This window comes from Hemicordylus capensis, chromosome 2 (genome assembly GCF_027244095.1).
Source record: "Hemicordylus capensis ecotype Gifberg chromosome 2, rHemCap1.1.pri, whole genome shotgun sequence".
Classification (NCBI taxonomy): Eukaryota; Metazoa; Chordata; class Lepidosauria; order Squamata; family Cordylidae; genus Hemicordylus; species Hemicordylus capensis.
The window spans coordinates 110,393,777-110,406,145 of record NC_069658.1 but is presented as its reverse complement, the minus strand read 5'-3'; the positions used below and the strand labels follow the sequence as shown (position 1 = coordinate 110,406,145).

The following is a 12,369-nucleotide window of genomic DNA, read 5'->3' as shown; positions in this document are numbered from 1 at the left end:
ATTATACATCTAAGTCAGAGACAGAAGCCTAATTTGTGTGCTTGTGTGTGGGGTGGGGGGAGCATTTGCACAGCCCTTTTAAAAAAACCCTGTGAATTTCAGTTCATCTTCATGATGCATATTTTGCTACCTGTAGTAACAGTTAGCTTCTTTATAATATGGGGCCGATTCTCCTTTTCCCCCATGATGTATCATTTTTTTAATCTCCTCCAAAAGATAAAACGCAAATTAAAACAATTTCCCATGTACAAATTGTAATCAGCATGGTCAGCATTATGAAGTACCTTAGTTTTGTTCACAGATACAATTGATTGAAAATGTTAGAAACATGTATATGAGTTTGGTGAATGATCTTCAGCTAACAGTGTCATTTTTAGTGCTTAATTTCTAAATTGAGAATTACTGGGGCTCAGCCCTTTGACTGGGAAGCCCTTCCATCTAATCCCAGATTTGTGATACTGATTGTGGTGAGTGAAAAGCACTTTCTACATGACTGAACAGTCTGTTTTATATATAATTAGATCATACGAGCCCTAACACTGAGCAGATGTTCTAGGTGATCCGAGAATCACAAGGATTGCTGGTCATTACTAAACTACAGGTGCTGCAGCTCTTTAACATTTACTTATTAAGGGAATTGGTATTTTGAGAACAGAACTAAAAATCAATAGGAGTCCACAGTGTGGGTACAAGTACAAGGCCAATCACTCTTTCAAAGGTGTACCGGTAATGATCACAAAAGTAACATCAGCAAACATTGTGGTGGGAAAGTGAGTTCTGACACTTTCACATATTTCTCATGGCATGCATCCAGTGGAGGAGCAAATTATCAGATTTTTAAAAGGAAATTATTTGTTGGCAATTATATTTGTTAGATTCACCATTTCATTTGGAGAAATAAGTAAATGGGATTGTTTGAGGTTATCCTCTTTCTTTAGCAGTGTAAAAGAATAATTCTTTAATGTGTCAATATAATGGAAAGTAGAAGTATAAACAGAATAATGTGTTGCTGCCAAGTTCAATAAGTGTTGAGATTCTCCAACAATCAAATCCCAAGATGATATCAGCAAGCCTTGAATCCCCAGATGTCTCCATTGTCCTACAGAACCACATAAAATTTAATGTGAAAATCAATGGCCAGATTGCTTTGTTCATGCAACATAATTACTCAGAAAAATCAATGAAATATGTTCAGTTATTACACATCCAGCCTTAAAACATCTATGAAATAGATTTCTGTAGTAAACAAAAGAGTTGCCTAGCACTGTTTTTCTGTGATTCCCATAGACTAAAAGCTCAGGGGGTGGGGGATAATTATTTCTTTCCTGGGATCATACCACCTGACATGCTGCCTAATGCTGCACTGATGTGCAGTTGGGGAAGGGCAATTCCCCCTCCCCAGTGCTTCCCAGAACTATGTCTCTGAGGGTTGCAGAACCCTCGAGGACTTAATTTCAGGAGGCACAGGTGGCTTCAGAGAGAAGGAAAGATTGCCCCTCCTCCATTGTGGAACAGAAAACACCAGCATATTGGCATAGAAAGGATATAGGCACCATTTTAGGATGTAGGTGGGAGTATTTGTATTCACATATTTGAATACAGTACATGCAAAACTTGCTCAGTATAGAAAACTAGCATGTCAGCAGGGAAGCTAAGCTAGATCATTCCCTCTGACAGTTTTTCATCTAGAATATGTAGCTGTGCCTCAAATCCAGAAGTGTCTTGGCATATTCTTGATTTTTCCATGAGTGGCTATAGATAGAAATTCTAACTACTATTGATTTTCCACTATTAAAATGGATACCATAGGCACAGTATAACTAAAAAGAAGATGGCTGCAATAGTTGGACAAATCCAAGGTGGAGAACCCAAGGAAAACTGTATCCACATGCTTTTATTAAACATATATTGTATTTTCGCACCAAGAACCAGTGCACAGCAAGTGCCCACACCTGTTTAGAGCCTGAAGTTTTGAGCCGCTCTTATTAAAAATAAATGAGAAAACTCATACTCAGCTGCTCCCCCACACCCTCCCTTGCCACCCTCCACTTCCTGTACCTTTTACACACACACCCAGCTTGCTGTTTCGGGGAGGGCTGCGGGGGGATGCCCTGTGTCCGAGCAAGTGAGGGGATACAATGTTCTCCAGGTGCAGGGCCTGGGGCAAGTGGGACTCCCATCAGCCACCCTCCACTGCCACTCCTCCCCACCCTGCTTACCAGCAGTATCCAACACGCTGCAGCACTAAGGAGCACCATCGCCTCCCTTCTCATCTGAGCAACAAGAGAGGTGACTGAACTTCCTAGTGCCTCATGAGCTGGATACTAAATGAGAGGCATGCCTCTGCCTAGAGCCTATTCTGGGCAAAGGTGCACCTCATTTAGTATCCAGCTCATGCAGCGCTAGGAAGTTTGGTCACCTCTTGTTGCTCAGATGAGAAAGGAGGTAATGGAGCTCCTTAGCGCTGCCGCAGGTTGGATACTACCTGTAAGCAGTGGGGGTGGAGTGTGGCTGACAGAGAATCCTGCTTGCCACTGCAGCATGTTGGATACTAAGCGGTGTGTGTGTGTGGGTGTGTGGAGTGGCCACGAAGGAGGTGGCTGACAGGGAGTTACTAGACAGCCCACGCCCTTTCAAGTTCCTGCACCCTCCTTTGCCTTTTGTAAAAACCTGTAGAATCTGTGGGTTCTTGGTGCAAAAATACTGTAAATTGGTTATCACACAGCTACTGTTCTAGAAGAAGCATACTTATTTCATCAAAGAGGGATTATGACAATCTTTCCAGTGCAGAAGTATAATATTAAACCATTTACTATGTATTCATTAACTTATAACTATGGCTTGTGCAGGGCAGACAATTGACTTAGATAATTATAATAAGCCCTCCTGACCTTCACTCATGAATTGGAAGGGGGTGGTTCTTGCTCAGTCTATTCATACTTTCATTTCAATCTACTTAAAGAAACAAAATGAAGGTGGCACAGTCCAGATTAATGGATACAAGATATACAGTATCAATCCAGATTTTTTAAAAAATCTAGATATTGTAAACTAAAAATATTTTGTACAGCTATGGCAGAAAAACAGCATACAGTTTTTAACACATAGTATATCTGAAAGACATGAATATACAAACTTCAGATAATCAGAGGACAATAAACATGATATACCAACTTAGAACTATACTAGTGTGAGTTCATATATTAGTGTGAGTTATAGACTAGTGTGAGTTCACACTATACTAGAGTGAGTTATATACTAGTGTGAGTTCATAATGACAATTATACACTTATATTTGGTGTTCGTTCCTTACATCATGACACACTTCTGGAATTCACAACCATCACCACATTAGCAACGTGAAAATTGCTTGAAAGAGTTTATTCATCTCTTATTCACCTTATTCACAAGGGGGAGACAGCAGTTATGCTGATGATTTAGTAGTTTTTCAGTATAACCATAATCAACAATATCTATCTATCTATCTATTCCAACAAAAGTTTCCAAAGCGGCTTACATAGAGAAATAATCAATCAATTAAAATGGATCCCTGTCCCCAAAGGGCTCACCACCTAAAAAAGCTGACATCCTGCACAGCCTAACACAGGAGGTTCCAGTCCATCCACACTTGCAGTGAAGCGCTGGTAGTCTTGTGCTTTTGTGAAAGAGTGCAAATACTTCAAGTAGTGTGCCCATGCTCAGGAAGCACTAGTTAGTTCGGAAACATGTTCAGAAACATGTTGCTTGATCGTCAGTGTGACATGTTTTCAATTTAACGAGTGTTTCTGAAGTGCAGGTGCGCTAGTCAAAGTATTTGTGGTCTTGCTAAAAAGCACAAAACTACCTGCACTTCATTGGGAATCCACAGCAATGCGGGTGGATCAGCACTACCTGTGTCATGCTGTGCTGGGTGTTAAACCAAGTCTTTTTCCTGAGCAGACATGGATATAAACGTTATGTGCCCTATGGTTTTGGATCATGAAAATGGGTGTCAAAGTAACAATGTAGCTTGAGGTAAAGGAAAAAAAGAAAGAAAGAAAAATCACAGTTTTTCTAGTACTACAAACAGTGAACGTCAAACTGTTCCATTCATTTTCATACTAAAAAACAAAACTAAGGCTTGGTTAAAGTGGGTGGAAAATGAGAAGTTATCATGCAAGGTTACAAAGAGCAGATCTTGTGGTAGCAAGCATGAATTGTCCCCTTTGCTAAGCAGGCTTTGCCCTGGTTTGCATTTGAATGGGAGACTAAATGTGTGAGCACTGTAAGATATTCCCCTTTGGGGATGAGGCCATTCTTGAATGCATACTTGAATGCAGAAGGTTCCAGCTTCTCTCCCTGGCATTTCCAGACAGGGCTGCGAGAACTCCTGCCTGCAACCATGGAGAAGCCACTGCTAGACAGCATAGACAGTACTGAGCTATATGGACCAATGGTCTGACTTGGCATAAGGCAGCATCCTATGAAATAATCCTGATACCCTTAGCACTGGGAACAGATATAAGTTAGAGTTGACCTACTGACCTAGAAAAAAACAAGGAATTCCTTAAAAATTGCCTAATTGTTTTGTGGGTTTGGTGGTAGGTAGCACTCATGGGGAATAATGGGCTGGTTTGAGTCCCCATTATTCCCTATGGGGAAACTGGTTTGAACCAGAAGCCAACTGGTCTGGCCGGTCAGTTCGATCAAACCAGTCTGTGAATCACCGGTCCAGTTCGAATTAGGTTTGAATTCATACAGAAACGGGGAAACCGGATCCGCTCACACTCCTAAATAGGTGTCTTGAGTGATTACAGTTGTACCACCTGCAAGCTAGCTCTTCATTTCTGTCATTGACCCACAACTTTTCAAACTACTTTTCTGGCAAGTTGTGAGTTAAATATGGAACTCAAGAGTTGGCCATCAGGTGCTGTGGCAGAAATCACAAAAGGAGCCTATTGCAGATGCAGCCTCCCTGTCAGACATGGAAAGAAAGACACCCCCTGGGAAGAAAGACACTGAGGGATCTGTGGGAGTGTCTGGATGCTCTTTAGGCTCCCAGCTTGTATTTCTCAGCAAGCTCCTTTCAGAATGCTTTTTACTGCCATCTAGAGAAGCCTCCTTTCAGCACATCAGCGTGAGAGCCCACCCAGATCTTTCAAGATTCCTTTGGTATGTGAAAGAATGAGCTGCTTTCAGAAGATCAATGTGAAAGGGCTGTCTTGGCAGCTTGTCTGTCTCATATGTTGTATCATATCACTAATAGAACTCATGGCAGCATAAATAAGGTTTGTGATGTTAAAAACAATCATTCCTGTCACATGAAAACCTTGCAGACACAGGTCAGATGAATCATGGAGATGATAAGTGACTTATCCAAAGAGGCAGCAAGGTGGAAATGAGCATATTCCAGCTCTCACTGGTTGCTAGACCTGATATATTTTAGAAGTATCTCAGCAGTTTATTCTTCCTGTTCTGTTAAGGAATGTGAAAGAGTTTAAAAGAATCACAGATTTTAAAAAACTGGTTTTTTGCAAAGTAAGCATGTTTAAGAAAATATTTATAGGGCATTTTTAACATCTGGACCTGATCTAGTAAGTCAATAATTTGCTAACTAGGAAAGATTTACACCATAGATAATAGGAGATTCAAAGGGCCTGTTAAATCTTTCTGTTCCAAGTAAGTCCACGTTCAATGTGCTTGCAAAAGACTCCAGCAATCCTGAGTAATGTTTTTGGAAGAGCTGCCAGAAGTTGGTCATTTGCTAGCACTGCGCTTCATTTCATTGATCCAGAGACCTGAGGCTATAACCTTAAAATGAGCTTCACTATTCTACTTAGCTGAATAAGCTTTTGTCAAAAACTTTCCTAAATCCTGATTCACATTTTCAGACATAACTTTCAGGCTTCTTGTCCTACCAGAACAAGAGCAGGTTTCTAACATTAGATATATGTTGGTACATGTTGGTAATATACAGCTTTAGGACAGTCAGTTTAAGAATTAATGGAAAATTGACAGTGCAACATTTTAAAAAGCTCTGTTTTTGTTTAAGAACATGATAGTGCTACGCAAAGACATTTTTTTATTGGTCACCCCCCAAATAGCTGGTTTCTTCAGCATCCTTATTTCTTGGAGAGATTCCCAATACCTTAGTGTAACCACAATTCCTTCCCTTCTCAAAACATTTACCGTGGAAGAGTATTTGCCATGAGGTCTGCAAGGCTACGACTTAGTGACTTATAATCTGTTCCTGTAAAAGCTCCAAAGTAGCAAATCATCATTAATCATTAACACTTTTCTCATCCTCATGCTTCAGCAATCCATTTTCACATCCTCCTCTGCCTTCTATAACAAGTCGGACTCTAGCTTTGGTTGCTGTGTGGAAGCATTTCTCTGAAATTACCCTATGTGCACATTGTGGCATTTTCTTTTGCAATAAATAGCAATAGCAATAGCACTTACATTTATATACCGCTTTATAGCTGGAGCTCTCTAAGCAGTTTACAGTGATTTAGCATATTGCCCCCAACATTCTGGGTACTCATTTTACCGACCTCGGAAAGATGGAAGGCTGAGTCAACCTTGAGCCCCTGGTCAGGATCGAACTTGTGACCTTCTGGTTACAGGGCGGCAGTTTTACCACTGCACCACCAGGGGCTCTTTGGAAGCTTGAAAGAGCTTTCTCTCCCATAGTAACGTCCATGTTTTTAACCTGTGGGCAGTTTCTATGGTATGCCTTTATGTGAAATTGTGGTACAGTCCTTACATGATATGGTACAATCCCCACATGCGAGCTGTATCATGTTAAAAATTCATGTTTCAGTTGACTTCTAGTTGGGACCACAAAATCATATATTTGTCTATATGGGTATGAGGAGGAACCTTGGTGTGAATAGGCTGCTTACATGGGACTGTCCCCCCGCCCCCAAGACACTGCAGTGATGAAAAATAGGGCAGAGGAAGTTAATGGGTCAAACTTGTTTGGTCTCCATTCTTTTTGAATTACCTACTGGGACATTTATTATTATCACTATTATTATTATTATTATTAACATTTATATCCCACTCTTTCTCCAAGGAGCTCAGAGCAGTGTACATGGTTATTTTTATCCTCACAACAACCCTGTGAGGTAGGTTAGGCTGAGAGATACATGACTGGTCCAGAGTGACCCAGTGAGTTTCATGGTTGAATGGGGATTTGAACTCAGGTCTTCCCAGTCCTAGTCCAACACTCTAACCACTATGCTATGCTGGCTCCCTTAGGGGCTTCAATACAAATGATATGTGTGAGAACCATCTTACAGAGCACAGACAGCATTGTGTACTGCCAAACACCAAATATAAACCCTGGAATCCAGATAATACCTAAAATTCAGGGCAACAGAGGCGTAACTATAATAGGGCAAGGGGAGACAGTTGTCTGGAGGCTTACTGCCTTGCCCCCCCCGAGGCAAGTCACATGACTGACTCCCCCAGCCACGCACCCGCCCGGGCTTCCTTCAGTTGTATTCATCCTCCGAAATTGATGTGAGTGTTAAGACCTGGAGCTACCAGAACAGCATGTCTTTCTCTAGTACCATTAAATGACTTGCATCATCCGCAATTTACAAAACCTTTAAAAAAATAATTTAGGATGATGTTCTATTCATGAGCTGAGCTTCAGTGAGCAGGGACTGAAGCTCAGCTCAGTGCTGAAGCTCAGCTCAGCCAGTGCTGTTCCACAAATACTTGCATGGGTTCAAGCAGTGCTATAATAGGCAGGTTCTACTTCTACAATAGTGCAAGAGTTTGCATAAGTAGAAGGGAATAGCTATATATTTATTTCTCATAGGTGTACTAATCCCATGTGTGGAAATTAGTAATCCCATGTGTGGAAGCTAATCCCATGTGTGGAAGCTCTCGCGAGAGCAGATGCCTGGGAGATAGTGATGGGACGGGGAGACAATGGTAACAGCAGTGGGCCAGCCCAGCTACCAAGGTTGCGGAGATGATGGAGGAGGCAGTGGGCAGGAGGTGGCGATGGCAGGCTGGGCCGACTGCCAGGATCAGGAGGCAGTGGTGGTGGGCTGGGCTGGGCTTGGCCACCAGGAGGAGGAGGTGGGCTGGCTTTCCGGCCGGCCCGCAAGCCAGAAAGTGTGCAGTGGGGGCAGAAACAGGTGGGGGAAGAAGCAGCTGGTCGGCCAGAAAGCCCAGCATTTGGGGGGAGGCAGTGGTGGTGTGTGGGCCGACCAGAGGCGCAGATGCTCTGCACCTGGCCCAGCTAGTTTGGATATAGTTTCTGTTTTCCTCCATAATAAATTTGAGCAGAGGACACCTTCTGCATGTGGAGTGACACTTTATCGATCCATCCAAGGATCAATAATCTGAATTCCAAGACTTAAAGAGGGAAGGTCTTTACATGACTGCTCTAGCCCCAGAAAGGGCAGATGTTACAGTACTGAGTTGAAGCCTGACAATTCCAGTGGAGTCCAATTTGGAGAAAAGGACTGAAAGGACTCTTAGGAACTGTACGGGATTTGGCATGGATGCCTGCTGCTGGAGGGCAGTCAAGATAAATAGCACACACACACACCCAATTGAGAAGGAGTGCCTTCTGCTCATGCTAAGGTAATTTTGGGTCCCACCTTTTTGTTCATTTTCAGTAGAGAATGGGTGGCTGTTCATAGCAGTATACTCTGGATTTTAGGAATCTTTGTGAACTAATTTTTCTGCACCATGTTATTTGGTGAAAACATGCATGAGATACCTAACAATGTTTTGAAGAACCAGTTTGGCAGCATAATCAAAGACTAGAAAGCAACACAACGTGTGTGTGTGTGTGTGTGTGTGTGTGTGTGTGTGTGTGTGTGTTTGTAAGCGTGCATGTAAATAACAGAGGTGTTGTTTTTTTTTCAAATGTACAAACTGACATGCTTATGTGCTTCTTTAGCAAGGCAATCTAATATACACACCTGGTGTCTTGCCCAATAGGTATGCCTTTTAATCGGATCCCTTAAAGTTGTTGTAAGCAACATTAACATTCAGTTTCAATCTTTCAGGCATATACTTCATTCTAAGCAAGTGATTGACTTAATCATGGCCTGAGATAATAGGTGAGAACCTCTTGTGTCAGTCTGAGATGTATCTGTTATAATCTCTATGACAATTTTTTCCAGTTTAGTTAACAGTTTATTCAGTTGTAAAATGACAGTGACTCATGTAATTAGAGGTTTCCATGTGTGTCAACAAAAAGAATCTTTATTGCTTGGTAACGAGTTGCGCAACTCTTTATAAAGAGCTTCAAAAGAAACCATCATTCAAGGGGTAACATTTTTGGAATGTCAAAACTGAAAAATAACTGACTGTTAATCACCTTAGAAAGAATGCTTTTGATTAATTGCTTAAGGAATTACTCTTCTATCTCTGTGATTTATTGTCTCTCATTTCCAAAGTTGCAAATCTTGGGGCATTTCCAGTTGATCATTGTGAAGTGCAATTTATAAGGGTAATTTACTATTTAACTAGTACAAAATGTGTTATGTTGAGTATGGAATAACTCACTGAGATTTGCAATTTCTTCTCTCTGTATTAGTAAAATTATAGAATAGAACTTCTCCCCCCTCCCAGATCTAGATTATCATGATCACCATATGACTTTTAATAACTCTATTACTTTCAATAGCTGAACTACCTGGCAAGGAATATAGGTATTGCTTAAGAAAAACAAAATATGTGGCTGATTAATGAACAGAATAAAAGTTCCTGAAAGCCCTACTTGCACATTGTGTTGTATCCAAAAGATCCCTTTCTCTGATGAAGGGAGCTTCCTCCAGAGAAAGGGAATCTTGGATGCATACAACCCATTGTATGCTCTAAGTAGCACTGAGCTGATTTCCTGCAACCATTTTGACATGGTAGGACATGGGTAACTTATTAGCTTTGCTAGATATTTAGGGTATACTCATAATCAGGCAGTTGGGCAGGGTGTGTGTGAGATAGGGTTTCACCTACCTTCCCCCCAGATGACCACTTATTTTTTCTTTGGCGTGCAACCATATACCCACATGATCCAAGCTGCACAGAGCAGCGTGGATCTCTGGAAGCCGGGATTTGTTGCCTTGGCCTCCAGGAATCCCACAATGCACCACACAAGAAGCATAGTGCATTGGGGGAATCCCCCGGAAGTTGGGTGCTCTAGGTGCCCAACTCAGTGTATGCTCGGGTTGCGTGCAGCCTGAGTATACACACAGCCTCATACCTGGGGTAAAAGGTATGCTTGCGCCCTTTAACCCAGGTAAAAGTCTGGGTACAAAATCCATGCTTATGGGGGAGGCAATGCCAGGATCAGCCTCAATCTCAGCGCTGCACATGAGCAGCCCTACCTAGGAAGGGCTTCCCTAACCTGGGTAGGGCTGCTTGTGTGAATAGCTTTATTATCACACATCTATATCAATTGCCTTTTACCATAATGGCAAGAAAAGACTGTTAATTTGTGTTGGGATATGAACAAGATGATATGCCTTTACCTTTAAAGCATTAAATTTCCCTTCCTTTTCCTTTCTGACTCTGCCCCTCATACTCACTGGGACAAAACTAGTAAATAACAAAACATAAAAGATGACTAGATAGAATACAACAGTAACCCGGTCCGAGGAGCCACTGGTTGACTTCCAAACTAATGCTGCACTAGTGCAAGAAGAAAGATGCACCCACGCAAGAAGGTCAGGTAGCTGAGCAGTTGCTCCGAGTTGCTCGGTGCAGGGGCGTAGCAAGGTTGGAGTGGGCCCAGAGACAAGATTTTAAAATGCCCCCCCCCCCAAAGTCCAGGGCCTCCGCACACCCCAGGCCCCCAAGGATTTAAGTCTGATATTCCAAAATAAGTATGCTGCCTGCAAATACATTTCACTGAATACACACACACACGTCACAATATATAGTGATATACATTGAGTACTAGACATTTGTATTACTTTTAATGCCTAGAACACACTAGAAAGATGAATTATTAAAATGGGCCCCTCGCTGCAGATTAGCAAAGGAGACTTTCAACCATGCAGGGTGAACCTATGTTTGTTTTCTCAGAATTCTGAACAAATTCAGTCAAGTTTGATTGCAGGAGGTTTTTCACAGGAGGCTTTTAAAGCCCTTTAACACACATCTCCTCTAGAATGGAGGTGCTGCATTCACATGTTGGCCAGATTTACCCTGAAGTCCCTGCAAGTTATTGGGGAGCAGTTCACACACAAGAAAAATAAAATAAAAGCACCACACATGCTTCACAGTTCTCACTCAGACCTTCTGGGTTGCAAAACAACTTGAACAGAAGTGCATTTATAAATGAATGAATGAATAAATAAAATTAATAAAATACTGTTCCAGAAGTTTTTGCAATTTTCTGCCATGAAACAAGCCACTTATAGGACTTTTTAGATAGTTTTTTTTTAAGTCAGCAAATTTTCCAAGCTGTTTCAAAATAAATATTCAGAGACTTCTCGGTCCCTCCCCCCCCCATATCCAAGCCCTATGGCAAGCAGATCCCTATATATTGGGGGGGGGGGCGGGAAAGGTAACCACAAAAAGGAGTTCACACTCTACCTGGCAAATGCTGGTCTGGGTTAAGCAGGGCAGCAAGGGGTCTTCTGCTGCAGAGAACACTCTGGCTGCCTCCTCCTTCCTGGCTTGCTTGGGCCCTACTCGAGTTCAGGCTTCACTGCGGCCTACACGGAGGCCTCCGTGGAAGCCCCGCCCACCCGCCGATCAGCTGAGAGGCGGGAGAAAAGGAGCTCTTTGCAGCTTGCCTGCTGCTTCGATTGCGGCCAGCAGAACAAGCAGGAGAGACGGCGAAGAGGGCAAGTGGCTGAGAGGCTATGGGGCTGGGCAGGGGGCAATGGGGAGTCACATGAGGTGCCCCTGGGGTGCCCCTCCAGGCAGTGGGGCCCCCAGACAACTGTCTCTCCTTGCCCTATCATTGTTACGCGCCTGGCTCGGTGTCTTGTGCTCTTGGTCTGCTTGCACAACCATTTATGCTTGTGTAATGAGGATAGTGGGTAGTTTTGCATCACACCCTGAAACACATGTGGACTAAGGAAGAAGTCTCACAGCAGGAGGAACACCACAGTTTGCGCAAGCACGCCCTGTTGCACCAGTGCAACCCTAGTCTGGAACAGAAGCTCTCAACTTAGTAGAACTAGTTAGCATAACATTCTTGCACTAGTGAAGCATTTTTGCACTAGTACAGGGTTAGTCTGGATGTCAGCCACTGCTCCTGTGCTGGACATAGTGAATATCCTGAGACCAAATAACTTTACTGAAGCATCTCATTGTGCTCTGCCCTGCCACTAATGTTATACTCGTGGTCCCTCTCTCTTCCTATTCGATATTGCAACTACCCTCAGATTCCTTGTCCATACA

General features: G+C 42.6%; 1 protein-coding gene across 3 annotated transcripts in view; it reads left to right on the top strand.

Annotated features, from left to right (window-relative positions):
• Window positions 1–12,369, top strand: part of GLIS3 (GLIS family zinc finger 3) — a 274,079-nt gene that overhangs the window by 121,082 nt on the left and 140,628 nt on the right. The window lies entirely within an intron of this gene.